The sequence below is a fragment of the Nyctereutes procyonoides genome, unplaced genomic scaffold, assembly GCF_905146905.1.
Source record: "Nyctereutes procyonoides isolate TBG_1078 unplaced genomic scaffold, NYPRO_anot_genome, whole genome shotgun sequence".
Lineage (NCBI taxonomy): Eukaryota > Metazoa > Chordata > Mammalia > Carnivora > Canidae > Nyctereutes > Nyctereutes procyonoides.
In genome coordinates, this window is record NW_026575035.1 from 12,191,127 (window position 1) to 12,207,619 (window position 16,493).

At 38.3% G+C, this 16,493-nt stretch overlaps 1 protein-coding gene and 1 pseudogene across 2 annotated transcripts in view; one reads left to right on the top strand and one right to left on the bottom strand.

The window, feature by feature from the left end:
• The window catches only part of CPA6 (carboxypeptidase A6), a 312,960-nt gene that overhangs the window by 61,273 nt on the left and 235,194 nt on the right, over positions 1-16,493 (top strand). The gene's annotated exons all lie outside the window — the stretch shown is intronic.
• Positions 11,889-12,880, bottom strand: LOC129505210 (prostaglandin reductase 1-like; annotated as a pseudogene).

Sequence of the window (16,493 nt, forward strand, 5' to 3'; positions counted from 1 at the left end):
CCAAATATTAATTTATGAGGTTTTTTTCCATGCTTTTACATACAACCAATGATATTGATTTCCAGGATAGTTTACAACAGTTTCCTTGGTATCTGCTGTACCAGTATAGTGGGAATATCATATTCCATTTCTGGACCCCAGAACCTCTTTCCTTTCACTCATAGCAATAAAAGATGGTGCTTTGAGGGTGAATAAAGAGAATGGACTTCAATAAAAATGATACAAAGGAGTAAGGTATCTGCTATTAAACAATAATAATTCTGATTAATAACTCATGGATAACAAAGTCTTCATCTCTTTCCAGATATTCTAAATTGAGAAATAGTAAGTACCTCCTATGGCAAAGCAAGAATAGTATTGGCAGGTTGCAGGTCCTCAGTATAAAAACTCTAAAGATTATATCCTACACAACTCCTGGGGATGGATTAACATTAATACCCTTCAGTGTGAATGGTACCCATAGAGTTGTGCAGTATAGTTAGTAGAGTGGTCCTGCTGGGATAGAGATATGAATAACCTATCATACACATTTCCCAGGTATTAGGGAAGAATTGTTGCTAGAATTGGAACATCAAATTTGCTGATATATTATCCTTATTAATGGTTATGTAAGGACTTATGTCTTCTAAGGCTTTTATTACTAGAGGCATTTTAAACAGTAATATACTTTAACAAAAAATAGTTTATACTATACTAGAACTTTTCCTTTTACTATTTCTAGTGTTAAAGTTCAGTGCTGTAAAGGAATGTCCACTAGGCATGTAAAAGCTTGTCCTGGGAAAGGAATTCAATTAACCCATTATAACCAGAGCTGGTTATTTCTGTGCAATTAATCTATAAAAGTTTTATAACATAGCTGAGTGTCCAAGTTGAGAGGTGAAGAGCATTGCAGTAACCCTTTTCCCAAAGTGGTTTGACACAAGCCAAACCTTTTGAAGTTACTGCAGAGTTACTGTCATCAGCTTTAAAAAATAAAATATTTGACATGTCCAAACATCCACAGGGAATAATTAAGACTAAGGGTTTAAAAGAAGATGTAGACTTGCCTGAGCTTGGTATTTTAGTAAATGAGATCTGATTTCTTTTAAGCATTATTTGAATGAGAGTTAAACTTTATTAATGTAGACTCTGGATGTCACTTGGTGGGAAGTGAAAGCACAGCTGCCCCTCTATACTTATGAACTGTCCAAAAGAATCCTATCCATGTGGACTAAATAATGAATGTTATCCCATCCCTTCTAACTCTTCTAGCTCTATTAAAAAGCAAAAGTCCAAGAAAATACTCATTTAATGATACGATTGGTAGAGTGTGTCTCACCCATTTCCAAAAGCACTGTAATTTAGGAATGTGGCTCTTAGCAGAAAAATAAGATTTTGCTGATCTTAAAATGAATAAGACTTTGATCTCTGCCAAAGAAGTAAATATGTTTCAGAGCAAAGATGACCCACAGAATCAAAGTTATAGGTAGGCAATGTATTAGTGGTGTGATTTGAGAACTTGCACGAAGCCCCTTCCCCAGTCCTATAAATGGCTCTTACATCAAATTAGACTGTCACTGCAAAAATAAATAAAAATTAAAAAATTAAAAATCCCAATGGGTTTGAGGGATTGCCTTCTTTTAAGACAAATGCCCAAGAGAAGAATCCCATGGAAACAGAGTTAATTAGGTGATCAGATCTCAGAGAATTAGTGGGTCAGTTAGTCAGTTTTGATGGAATGGGGGAAGGGTGAAGGAACAAGGGACCAGGGTGGTAAGAACTGAATTTGAACTTCACTAGCATATAAACTATGGGGGAGATAGTGGAATTGAGTAGAAAGAGGGGCAAAACTACCTCCAATAGCATAGCTTTCAGAATTGCAGGCAGGCATCCCCTCTGTTGTGGGGAAAGGGGAAGTCCCAATAGGAGAGAGGGGAGCAACCAACCCAGTGATGGGGCACACTGTGTCTGGTGGGAAAACCGTACCTAAAGCTAGGACCACCATGATTGTATCTTGGTCTGGAAGTTTTTATAAACTTTCAGTAGACATGCAAAGAGTACCAATTGTATGATCTCTATCTGTATTCAGAGAACTTTAACTAGAGTCAGATTCCTGCTATGGATATGATGGTGGGCAAGATAGTTTTTCAGTTGAGATCCTAGAGCAAATAACTGATTTGCCTTAATTACACCTGTGGGACTTTAGCATTAAAGCAACCTTGTAGATCTAGCATAATCTTCCATCCAAGGTAGGCATCTTTTCCACACTGTTCCTGGAAAATGCTCAATTAGCCTCTTTAAGATAGCCTACCTACTAAGCCTGAACCATGAAATCAGATAAATCTCCATTCAAATCCTAGCTCTACAATTGAGTTTAAATCCTTTGAGTATTAGATTTCACAACTATAGGGTAGAGTTCGTAGTCTTGTATCATAGAATTGTTCTAAGAATTAAGCAAAACTGTACGTATACTATAGCACAGAATATAGCATATAGTAAGTTCAATACATGATAGCTGTTATTACTATTTGAAGATTCTCCTTTTATTTACCTCTACCTTTGACAAGGTATTGTTTTGTATACAACAATTTTATTAAAGGCTTCTCAAGAATGGCATTGCTTGGCTGGCTCAGTCAGTTCGGCAACTGACTCTTGATTTCAGCTCAGGTAATGATCTCAGAGTCATGAGATGGAGCCTGTACTGGGCTCTGCACCCAGCAGAGTCTGGTTGAGATTATCTCCCTCTCCCACTGCTCCTCCTCCTGCTTGTGTTCTTTCACTCTAAAATCTTAACAATAAAAATCTTCTCAAGGAGGACATTTGTGTCTTTGATCAAAGCCTGGTGCATTAGAGGTACCTAATACATCTTTGTTAAAATGAATTTTGCTGAATTAAATATTTTCCATGTAAGTGATAAGTGCTACTTTCTGAGAGTAAAAGACAAAACAATTGAAAGAGATTGTTCAAGGTTGCATTATTTTTATTTTGCATTTAAATTCAAATTTAAAACTTTTACATACCAGTATCAGAAAATTTGAATATCCTTTATTTTGCCCATTGAGGATCTGGTTTTAATCCTACCAAATAAAGTAAGAGAAAAAGATATAATAAAAAGACCAAAGAATTCAGACCTAGCATGATACAGCTGCGGCTTTCATTGAACAGAAGTTTTGTGTTTCCTTTTTTCTTTTCACAGTTCATCTTTTTATATTTCTCGCTGGGCTGCATTTGATTAGCTGCCCAATGTACCTATACTTTCAAATCACATCTGGTTGCATTGTTCCTTACTGCAGAATTTGCTATAGCTTCCATCTACAAGTATCATCTACAACTTCTGAGACACACTTTTTTACATTTAAAAATTGATTTTGTTTGAAGCTTGGTGAAACAATACCATCCTCTGTAGTGCCTAATGCATCCTATAAGCTTAAAGCAAATGAGGCAATTAGGACTTACTTGTTTAAAGAAGACTCTCATTTGGCATTTAATCAAATTTCAAAGCAAAACCTCATTTATGGAATTTAGAATAAAGTATCTTGGTTGTGTTCTGAGCAGGACTTCAGACTGGTTTGGAGCCTATGTGAATGGCATTTTAACTATGATGCTTTATAAATGAAATATAAGTTGCTCCAGGTTTTGCCCCTATATGCTCTTGTTGGACTACAGCTCTCTGACAAACCTCCTCTTAAGAATTCTGGTAGAGACCCTACTCCCTTGCTCCAGGTACTGGAGAGACGTGGATGGATTTGGCTTGATATTGGAGGTAGAGTAAAAAGGATTTGATGATGGATGGGATGAGTGAGGAAGCTAAAAGAATGACTTCTAGGCTACTGGCTTGAAGTTCTGGATAGAAATGATATCATTTAGTGAGATTGGGTCAAAATGCAAAATGAACTGCCTTGGATTACACAAAAGTATAAAAAGATGCAGAAAATTTGCAGGTAGGAGAAAAATTTGCACAAGAAATGGAATGAAAATAGTTCAAAGGGAAAAAGTAATGTAAAATTTCCCACTATTAAATGTTATTTAGGTTTCTCTTGGTACATTAAAAAATAGGATGTATTTTTAGAATGCCAATATTTATAATATGCTGAAAATCTATGTCTACTGCAGCTAACCATATGAAAAATATTAGATGTCAACTTTAAAATGTATAAGGAAAGAGTTCTTCAAAATTCTTTCAGGGTGTATGTGAGAAAAAAAAATCACTGAAGACTGCAGAAGGGAACCTAGGTAATACTCTAGTCTGCACAAAGAACGCTCTAATGTCAAGTGGTTTTCCTAGCAATGGAAAAGTAAAAGCTCTTTCCAAAGCTTTCTTCTGCAACAAATTACATATTGGTGGGTTTTAGATTCAAGCACATCATGTCCTTTAGTCAAATGGCAGAACTGGTGCCACAAATACATAAAATATGAGGCCAGAATGAAGGCATATAAGGCAGCAGCAGGGTTTTATCTTCTTTCATATATTTTCATACTTCAGGTACCACAGCCTGATTCTTAATCATTCCCATTAGCCTTACCAATGAACTCTACAGAACACTTGCTGACATTAAGGAGCCAAAACATTGTCTCTGCTAGTTTTAGACAGGTGTGTACTGCAATTTGATACCACTGAGAAGGACCTTCGTGAGAAGCCACTTCTGCCAAGAGAGCTTCAGTGAGGAGAGATGGAGAGTATGATGAAGAAAGATGAAAGGATGTTGGAGGACCGAAAGCCCAGAATGGGCTTTCAGACAGCTGAAAGGCAATTTTGATCCCCCCACCAAAAAAAAAACCTTAATGAACACCTGTCATGAACTAGACACCATTGTGAGCTTGTGAGCAATAGTGAAATGATTATTTTCAAGGCTGACCACACAATAATTATTTAAACCAACTCTGGGCTTCACAGAAAATTTTCCCCACCAAATAAAACTGATGATACCTTCTGAGTCATCATCTTGCTTTACAAAAAGGACAAAGGTGGTAAAACATGGGTAGTTTGTGTTGTATGTATAGGTGAATGAACATACAAGTGTTTCCTTTCTCAGAACACTCAGACAGTGGTGTAGATAACATGTGTATTTTAAAATTAGCATAATGTTTCATTTCCAGTATCTTCTACTAGATTCCCTTGTAACTTTCCCTGTCTTTCTGCATCCATTCTGGACTCTACTGGATTGCTTTCAACGCATAAAGCAGTTCAGGTATAGCCTGAAGAAAACAGTGGATAGTAAAGACATAAATTTGAGCTGCTTCCCTATAAACACATACACATATTATTGCAAATAGGCAAAGATAATATCATGGGCAATCTATAAGGAGATAATGTAATTTTCATGTTTTTTTTTCTAGTAATTTTGATAAACTTGCCTTTTCTTTTACTGTCTCGGGCTGTCCCTAGTGGGCTCCCAGATCTCAGGAAGTACTATTATGGGGAGGGTGAGGTTTGGCTACACCAGAAATGGCTTGCCAGTTATCTATTCTGTAAACAATCTTCATTTTAAGAACATTACATTTGACTTTGCTGATAAGTATGTATTTTGTGTCTTAGATGGGTAATTAAAGAGATTAAGATTCTTAGACTTCCTCAAAGAAATAGATTAGTTTTCCAGGAGCTGAGAACAATATAAACACCAATGTTTTTATTTTAATGATTTTAGTAGGAAATCATTCTAAAATGTAACACAACCAAACGGAACTCAAGGCTAATATTTAACTTTTTATGACCAAGAGTGATTATAATCATTAGTTATTAGAGACCCTTAAATATTGAGGTCTTCTGGTTTCCATGTTATATGGGTCCAACATACTGTTTATTTTTTCCTTCTGGCTGTTCTTCTATTACCTTTCTGCTCTTCAGTACACCAATACAAGCAAGAAGCACGAAGTGTCTATAGTAAATGCTTTAGTCCCTTTTAAATGCCTGTCCTCTTGTTATTCTAGCATAGTAATAGGAAGTGATCGATGTTCAACAGGGAAAGAAGGGGGGGAAGGAAGGAAGTTATTAGTGGAGAAACTAGATTACTAAATTAGAATTATTTCTAAGTTAAATGCAAGTAAATTCCTGAAGAATTCTATTACCTCAATATAGATTCTGTGCTCTTGCTCTTGGCAGCTTGGAAATGATTTTTGCATCTTTTTCCTGGAATGGATTGTGGAAAGATTCTGCATGTCTATATATAACATGTACGTATATAACATGATCAAATGAACCCTTTCTTTTTTAAGATTCACTTGGCTCTTATTCTCTTTAATCTACATATAAAGAGACCTCAAATAGTAATCGGTTGTCTGTATAGTTAAATAATATTGTCCACACTTAAGAACAGTCGTATTGGTTAAGGGACTACTTTCAGCTTCTAGTAATAAGTGTACTCATTTAAGAATGTGATAATGTGACTAACCAATTTGCAATTAGCACTGGAATAAATCAGCTACTCAGGGTATCTTTTCAAGTGTTTTGTTAAATGACTTTGGCAATAGATCTTTGGCTAACAGGGGAAGAAAGCTGATGGATAACTGTACGGGTTCTCAAGGACCTGCCACAAATGCATCCTTTCACTGACACTGGATTACTCTTTCATGACCATCCTGACGTGCAGCTGCCCCCTCCTTTAGCTATCTACAGGCAAGCAGCTACCATTGTTCTAGAGAGAAAGAGAAGCAGGCTCCATGCAGGGAGCCCAACATGGGACTCAATCCCGGGACTCCAGGATCACGCCCAGGGCCAAAGGCAGGTGCTAAACTGCTGAGCCACCCAGGCATCCCAAACACTGCCCCTTTTTAACAAACATCCCTCCCAGGAAGAGTTGGGTGCTCTTTTTTCCTTTGCTCCCATGATATTCTATACACACCTCCATCTTAGCAAACATATTGCAATTGTAAATTTGCATGTGAGTTTCCTCTTAATTATGTGCTTCATTGTTACACACTTAATATATAGTTCAATGCTGGGTGCCTACTAGACATTAAGAAATATTTTTGAGTGCATATCAGGGGATTTTGTTATCATAAATCTCCAGATGAATGTCTGAAACAATTTGAAAGCATACCTTCCAACAGGCATCCATTTTTCCTAGAGCATATTTTCTGTGGGATATGCTATATATCTCTGAGCTCTATTAATTTTGAAATAAGTAACTGGAGAGCAGCTACTCTAATTTGAAAAAAGAGCTAGCTCTGCATTTGTAAAATCCTAACTATCATAATTTTAGAGAAGTTAATTTGTTTAAATAGAGCAGTTCTTTTGTATTAAAGCAGTAGAGAATTGCCTGCATGTGTAACTAAAACACAAAATGAATGAGAAACTGATGTTGAAGACTTCATTGGGTGTGAATATACTTTTATAGCTTTGATTACATGAACTGTTGATGACATAAATACAGAAAATACAGGTTAATTCATTAGAAGCTATTGAGAATACTTTGACAAAATATATTTGACTAGTATATTGCCAAAAAAAGCCATAGAATAAACTTAAACTTTATAATTGCAGGAGAAAAACATGTTGAACAAAACCTTTTAAACTGGGTTGCTGATATTAATAATGCATCTGCACATAGTCTTCTGTAAGAAGTCCTCAAAGAGAGAATGATTTTAATATGTGAATATGGTAAAAAAAAAAAAAACCTGCGTGTGTGAGGCCAGTGACAGCTTAACCTAAATGTTAGAGAACCTTCTGTATGCATAGAACCACACCATGTCAATACCATTTAATGACCAACTTTTGATTTTTGGCCACAGCAATTGGCTGTTGACTGCACATGCTCTTACTTGAGAAGCTCACGTCCTCCAGCAGCCTGGAAGGCTGGACCATCCTTGTCCATCTTTTCTTTTTTCTTAAGGAGTGCAAGTGGGGAGAGGGAAGGGCAGAGGGAGGAGGAGAGAGAATCTCAAGCAGGTTCCATGCCCAGCACAGTAGCCTGAGGTGGAACTTGAACTCACTACCCTGAGATCATGACCTGAGCTGAAATTAAGACTGGGGTGCTTAACCAACTGAGCCACCCAGGCACCCCCTTGTCCATCTTTCTATTGCTAGTACCTAACACCTACAGAGCTCTCCTAGGAGTGAGCAGCCCCCTTAGCCATAGGGGGCTGGGAATACAGCAATGAATATCATTCTAAGCTTGTCACATCACTTAAAGCTGAAGTATATCTTGTCTTCAGTTGGGTTTGAACAGATTTCAGATTCTCATAGCAAAAGAAATTAGAGTTGGGACTAGAAATATAATCCCAGCTTCTAACTCTGAGATTCCCCTTCTCACCTCTTGCTGAGCCTCCCTTTTTAAGTCTGTAAAATGAGAGGAAATGTGAAAGTGGACCTAAAGTCTCATAAAGCCATACAATGCTTTAAAATTCCTTTATAAATTTTTGTGGGGAAATTGGAAAAGAGATTTTGGTGATGTGGCCTTATTCCCATAGGCTGGGAGTTAAGACACCTGGGTCCTGGTTCCATCTCTGATAATAGTTTTGTGATGCTGGCCTATGTGCTCTGTTTTGAGCTGACTTAGGGGCTGAAGGGTGGGCTCTGAGTTCCTTTACTGATCTAAGAATCGAAAACCCAGTCACCAAGCCACCTGTGACATCACTGAACACGAAGCCCTCACTCTTGATCTGAAATATTAGGCACCATCAAACTTTCCTTGGCACACTGAACCAATGGTTTCTTTATCACAGGTCATCAAAGCAGAAATGGAAATCCATTAGGTTTCAAAGTTTTAAAATGCCTCATCAGAAATTATATGAACTAAAGTTTCAAATTCTTTTCGCTATTAAGTGTGATGATTGATTAGTTCATGATATATCATAATTATCTCATGGTAAATGGCTGTCTCAGGCTGTTAAGAAAGTTTGCCATTAATTATGCCCAACAAAAACAGGAAACCAATCACTAATTATAGTCTAGTAGACCAAATTTTTCAAAATATTATTTTCTTGAGGTACATCTTTAGTAGTAAGAAGGTAATTACTAGACTGAATCATTATGGAATAGCCCTTGTATAGGAAAATTACATGAATCAAGAGCCTGTTTAGGTGCCAGATGGGTTTTTAAATTCCAAATAACTACATTCACTGAAAATCTATAGGCCATGCTTGTCTTGGCACTGGTGACAATAATAACCACATACCTATGTTCAAAGACCCCACAGTCTAAAAGTAAAGGAAATCTAGACTTATAAGCTCTATAATTTACAATACTGTGTATAGCATGTGTTTGATGAGGCTCTGCTATTCTGAAAAGAACAAAAACTAATATTTCTCAGGCCCAAGGCCCCAACCAAATGTTTGGAAGACTCAAGAACAATCAGGTGTTTCAACCACTCAGCAGCCCTTGCTTCCCAGATAGCAAGCGTGTGGTCTTTACCTAGGGCCACTATGTAACAAACCTGAGTTGCAGTCCTACCCCCATGCAGTCCCTGTCCCCAGTCAGTGCTGCATAGAGAGCCCTGTAGCACCAGGTGCCTCACTATGCTGCTACTCTGGGTTCAGAGTTTAAAAAAAAAAAACTTTCTCTAAGAAACCCTCTAAGATCTACCTCTCATTGGGCCACTAACTATACGCTTGCTTCTTCCCATCCTCAATAACAAGGAGGAGCCAAGGAAGACTTTCTGTTCAACTGCCAGGGCTCTGAGTTCTCAGACCTGGTCTCCCTTCTGCCCAGCTTCACTAACTGACATCAGGGCCCTCCACTGGAAAGCATGATTCTCTAGCCTTGTCTCACCAGTACCTGAGGTCTCCGTGGTTTTCCTGAGGAAATGAGTAACATCCTACTTTGAAGAAGTTGCTTAAATATCTGCCCATTTCTAGGACTCTCCTTACAAAGAAGAGTCTTATATTTTCTACACTGGGGAAGTGTAGCAGAGAAGTCAGGATAGAAGTAGCAGTGTCTTGTGTCTGGGGAAGGGGGACTCTTGAAGTGGTCATATCTCAGTTTGGTTCTTTAAGGAAAAGTACAAGTCAGCCATCCTACACAGAAAGAATAGTACAACATGTTCACAAAACTCTAAGTAGTTCAGAAGCTCCGAAATGCAAGTTATAAGACTGAGAACATCAAGAGAGGAACCCCTTTGAGGATAAGGACAAACCCTAAGAGGATAAGTATATTTTTAACTTCCTATGGAAGGGATATATGTTTTATATATATATATATATATATATAATTTTTAATAAAATTTTATTCAAATACATTTTTAAGTAAAGTTGACACGATGTTACATTAGTTTTAGGTATACAACATAGGGATTCAACAAGTTTATACCTTACGCTATGCTCCCCCCCCCCCATGATTGTAGCTACCATCTGTTACCATACAAGACCATTAAAGTATCATTGACTATATTCCTCATGCATGTCAGGAAGCTTGTATCTCCCACTCTCCTTCACCCATTTTGCCAACCCCTCTCCTCTCTGGCAACCTAAAGTTCTTTATAGGTCTTTGGTTGCTTTCATGTCTTGGCTTTTGTAAGTTAATCTGCAATAAACATAGGGTTGCACATATCTTTTCAAATTTGTGTTTTCTTTGGGTAAATACCCAATAATGGAATTTTTGGATCATATGGTGTTTTGTTTTTTAATTTTTTGAGAAAATTCCATACTGTTTTCCACAGTGGCTGCACCAATTTAAACTCTCACGGCAGTTTACAAGCCTTCCTTTTTATTCTACATCCAAATACTTGTTTTTTTTTTTTTTTATTTTAGCCATCCTAACGGGTGTAAGATGATATCTCACTGTGGTTTTGATTTGCATTTCCCTGCTAAGTGATGTTAAGCATCACCTAAATATTTAATACTTGCCAAGCACTGCCATAAGAGTTCATCTGTATTAATTCAACTATCTTTATCACAATCCAATGAGATAAGCACTATTGTATCCCCATTTTATAAATGAGGAAACAAGACTAGAAGGGTTAACTTCTCTAGAATCCACAATGTATCAGTGACAGAATTGGAACTCAGACTAAAGTTTGATTCTGAAACTCCTACTCAAACTATATTTCCTGTACCTTTGAATCATTGCTGTCACAAAATGGGGCCCATTGGAAGCTCTAGGGCAAGAGGAATGGTACCATAAAACCAGAGCCATAGAAAGAATAATGTTGTGTATACAGGAAGCTAGAAACAAGCAAGACCAGTTGGAGGAAAATTTCAATGAATTTGGACTTGGTTGTTTAGTCACATACACCTGTGGTTTCTCATTGCCTAATCTGAATGGATCATCTATATTTTAAAAATACCTTTCAAAATAGTTGTGTACAAACTGTACTTTACATTTCTGTTTTTATGTTCAGAGATGTTCACACTGCTCTTGAGTGATATGTTCTTCTGTCATTTTTTTCTGTTACTGTCACACCATTCAATTTCAGCAGTGGAAATTGAGGTCAGAAAATAGGAAATTACAACTTCATGTAGAGAATCACTCATGCAGGGTTCTGAAGATCTTAGTTGCACAGAGATATGCCTTTTAGGGAACCCAGGAGAGGAAAATAATGAAATAAAAAAAAGCTTAGCACAGTTTTAATCTGAACTATTTTCAGATGTTGTGATACTTTATTTTTTTCCTAAGAGAAGTAATAGAAATTTTGTAGAACAAAGCCCCAAGATTGGCACCAATAGTCTATTTGACCTATAGAAATGAAACCTTTGCTGATCTTTTTTTTTGGGGGGGGGGGTGGAGAATAAGCAGTTTTAACTTCAGAAGTAAGAAGATAAATTGCTTATGATTTATTGTGTTACTGTGACCATTTCCTGTTTTCCCCTTTCTGAGGTAGTACCTAGGAAATTTCTCTTTTGATTTAGTGTGCAGTAAAGTAAGTGTTTGAGTATGAAATTCCTTTTCTACTTTTTTTGAAGGTAGTATACATTTTTTTATTAAATGGTTAAAAAGAAATTGAGTCATCATCCAAATGATTTCTAGATTCCATGTATCATTTTTTTCGTGCTTTCACTATTGTTTTTCCCAAATTATCTCCTTTCAGCATTCCCATAAATGCAGCTGGCATGTTTTCAAATCCTTCAATGATGTATTCATGGTCCTGGATTTTACCCTCTATGACCCATGTCAGCAAGTCTTTCAGAGCGTTCTGGTGGACCTCTCCTTGCCAGCGATAAATGATGAACCCTTCTGTGTGGAGCTGCTGATAATATTCTCTGGGGGTAGGCCTGGGGGAAGTGGGCAAGTACTATTATGTGTCGGGATGGCACCACAAACAGCAATTCTTCCAAATTTCCTCATCTGGGGAATAACAATGTTTGAAAACTCTCCACCTACATTATCAAAGTAACAATCATAACCATCAGGAGAGGCTTTTTTCAAAGTTTCTTCTGAAGACTCTATGGTTTTTGTAGTTAAAGGCAACATAATATCCAAGCTTTTTAAGGTAGGCAAGCTTTTCTTCAAACCCTGCTGCTCCAACTACTTTGCAGTCCTTGAGCTTAGCAATCTGCCCCACCACAGAACCCACTGCCCCTGCTGCTGCATTAACCATCACGGTTTCTCCACCCTTCACACCACAGATGTCAAGGAGGCCAAAGTAGGCTGTTAGTCCTTTCATGCCAATTGTTCCCAGAACCAAAGACACTGGTACCATGTTTGGCCACTCTGCAGGCAGCTTTTCCAAATCTTTCCCATCAGAAATAGAGTGCAATGTCCAGCCTGAAGAAGCCACTACCACAGTTCCTGCTGGGAAGGCTGAGATTTTACTTTCCAGAACTCTGGCCACTTGTTGCCCCATCATCATATCCCACCCTCCTTCAGTCTTTTGGCCGCCACTCTCATGTAAGGATCCACAATAAGGAACAAAGCTTCCAGCAGGACCTCTCCATTTTTTAAGGATGGGAGTTCAACTGTCTTTAACTCAAAGTTACTATGAGTAGGGCTGCCTTCAAAGTGTTTCTTCAGAGTTCCAGCTCTTAGCATGACTCATCCTGAAGTTCGAGAGTCTGCAGGTTTCACTACTCAGACAGAGGAGGAGGTTGGGGTTGTGCCCTTTTCTATTCTTTAAGGCACTTAACTAGTCCTATAATAGGATGAGCTGTAATTATGCTAACAGAACCAGAATGATCTTTTTTTCCTGGTAATACAGCTAATAATACAATCTACTACCTGGGTAACAGGGATCTGTGTGCTGGGCATCATGCTTGGTTCCTCCTCCTGTACCTCCATCCTACTCAAAGTATGCCCATCCTTTGTGTGGGAATCCAGGGCCCAGGAATTCATCCCTGAACAGCCTCAAGCCCACTTCTAGGGCCCTCATGAGCCTTGCATCCATAGCTCCAGTTGTTATGAGTGAGCAGGTCTATGTGTTTCGGCTATATTTGGAGCATGGATACAGACTAGGGTATCCAAAAGCTAGGGGTAGAAAGTAGCAAATGGGCCAACTCTCTCTGCTGCTACGCTTGGGTTCAGTACTCCTATGGGATCCAAGAATTCTAAATTTTGACCTGGACTTCCAGGCTATTTGGAAGGTATGCCTGTCAAAATAAGAGGATAGAACATTTCATCTTTATTACCTTGATTTGTAACTTTTAACATTTACACATTGTCTTTTTTTTTTAGTTTTTACCTAAATTCCACTTAGTTAACATATAATTTAATATTAATTTCAGGTATACAATATGGCAATACAACATTTACCTACGGTGCCCAGTGTTTATCACGGCAAGTGCATTCCCTAATCCTCATCACCTGTGTTACCCATCTTCCCACTCACCTCCCCTCTGGTAACCATCCGTTTGTTCTCTACAGTTAAGAGTCTGTTTCCTGGAGGGTTTCTATTTACACTTTAACTCAGGTCCCACAGTGTTAGGGATAGGTCTGGATTGACCCCTCATCCAAAACCATTGAATCAGATTCTCTCACTTTGGAATGTGGAATTGGAGTTGGTGTCTGCTGGTCATATGAACTGAGAACATCTGAACTTAGAAGCCCAACAATTGTAGGATAATCATAGTCTATGAGCTTTTGGAATAAGAGGTACTCTGATTCCTGTTCTATCCAAGACTTGGTTGCCAAAACATTTCCTTAAATTTTATAGCATTTTGGGATTCCCTGGGTGGTTCAATGGTTTAGTGCCTGCCTTCGGCCCAGGGTATGATCCTAGATCATGGGATCGAGTCCCACATCAGGCTCCCTACATAGAGCCTGCTTGTCCCTCTGCCTGTGTCTCTGCCCCTGTCTCTGTCTCTCTCTCTCTCATGAATAAATAAATAAAATCTTTAAAAAATTTTTTATAGCATTTCCCAGTATCTTTCCCATAAAGGCCCTGTCCTGCTACCTTCTTTTCTTTCTTTTTTAATTTTTTAAATATTTTTTTTAATTTTTTTATTGGAGTTCAATTTGCCAATATATAGCATAACACCCAGTGCTCATCCCGCCAAGTGCCCCCCTCAGTGCCCATCACCCAGTCACTCCAACCCCCCGCCTACCTCCCTTTCCACTACCCCTTGTTCATTTTCCAGAGTTAGGGGTGTCTCATGGTTTGTCACCCTCTCTGATATTTTCACTCATTTTCTCTCCTTTCCCCTTTATTCCCTTTCACTATTATTTATATTCCCCAAATGAATGAGACCATATAGTGTTTGTCCTTCTCCGATTGACTTATTTCACTCAGCATAATACTCTCCAGGTCCATCCACGTTGAAGCAAATGGTGGGTATCTGTCGTTTCTAATGGCTGAGGAATATTCCATTGTATACATAGACCACATCTTTATCCATTCATCTTTCGATGGACACCGAGGCTCCTTCCACAGTTTGGCTATTGTGGACATGGCTGCTAGAAACATCGGGGTGCAGGTGTCCCGGCGTTTTACTGCATCTGTATCTTTGGGGTAAATCTCCAGCAATGCAATTGCTGGGTGGTAGGGTAGGTCTATTTTTAACTCTTTGAGGAACCTCCACACAGTTTTCCAGAGTGGCTGCACCAGTTCACATTCCCACCAACAGTGCAAGAGGTTTCCCCTTTCTCCACATCCTCTCCAACATTTGTGGTTTCCTGTCTTGTTAATTTTCCCCATTCTCACTGGTGTGAGGTGGGATCTCATTGTGGTTTTGATTTGTATTTCCCTGATGGCAAGTGATGCGGAGCATTTTCTCATGTGCTTGTTGGCCATGTCTATGTCTTCCTCTGTGAAGTTTCTGTTTGTCTTTTGCCCATTTCATGATTGGATGGTTTGTTTCTTTGCTGTTTAATAAGTTCTTTATAGATCTTGGATACTAGCCCTTTATCTGATACGTCATTTGCAAATATCTTCTCCCATTCTGTAGGTTGTCTTAGTTTTGTTGACTGTTTCTTTTGCTGTGCAGAAGCTTCTTATCTTGATGAAGTCCCAATAATTCATTTTTGCTTTTGTTTCCCTTGCCTTCATAGATGTATCTTGCAAGAAGTTGCTGTGGCCAAGTTCAAAAAAGGTGTTGCCTGTGTTCTCCTCTAGCTACCTTATTTTCAAAGGAGTACTTGTTACTTACTTTGTATAATCTGTGTTTCCACCTAGATAGTGAGGATTAACAAGTGCATTGCTTAATAACCTGAGACATTATGTGGAGACTTTCAAAATCATTCATAAAAAATATACCTGCTGTATCAGGCACTTCAAAAAGTCTCATTGGAAGACTCTTCTAACTGGCTAATTACAGGCTAAAGGAGTTATGCAGGCGTAACCAAATCTACTACACCTACATGTTGTAACTAAAAAGTTATCCTCACTAGTTTGCAATTATTACTTCACCTCTGCTTTATATTTGCCTTGAAATTCAGAGCTTTTTTCCCTCTGGAGTAGTACATAATATACATTTAGTTTTTATTTTTCAGGTTCTGAATAGAGAATTCTTCATCGAAAGGACAGGTAGTAGGAAGATGCAGCTTCTTCTGGAGAGGTGATAGGGGACAGGTTCTGTCACCAACAGTGGCCATCAGCCTCATAAGCCCATCTCTCAGAGGAGTCTTCCAAACAAGTTCGTCCTTTTTCCTCCCATTCTTCTGCTTCCTCTCACCATAATGTGACTCTGCTCTGGTTGAGATTCTCAAGAATTTTTTTTTTTCTGAGGATTGATAGGGGAGAGGAGAGATGTACCTCTATATTACTGATGCCAAATAACTTTTGAAGGTGCTTATCACATAGCATTTTATCCCCTTCACATGTACATTATAGTAAGTTTTATCGTAAAAACAATAAGCAATGAATCATTAGGTTCAGGAGTAATATTCTCTCCCTTAGAAATAGCTACATGATCTGGGATCTCTCTCTCTCTCTCTCTCTCTCTCTCTCTCTCTCTCTCTCAGAGCTATATCACAAGTTATTAACTTCCACAAAACTCAAAAATTAGTGCTGGTACCTGAAATGGAGACAGAACTGGGATAGACTGCCCTAGGATGTTGTGGGTTTCAGTTCACTTCATGAATTCTTTGTAGATTACCTGCATGTGCTCCAAGAAGAAACTGAAGCCATGCCACTCTCTAACTCTAAACTTATATACAGTGCCAGTAATCCTGGATTCCTTTATCTCAGTATACCTTTTTTTCTCCACTTTGG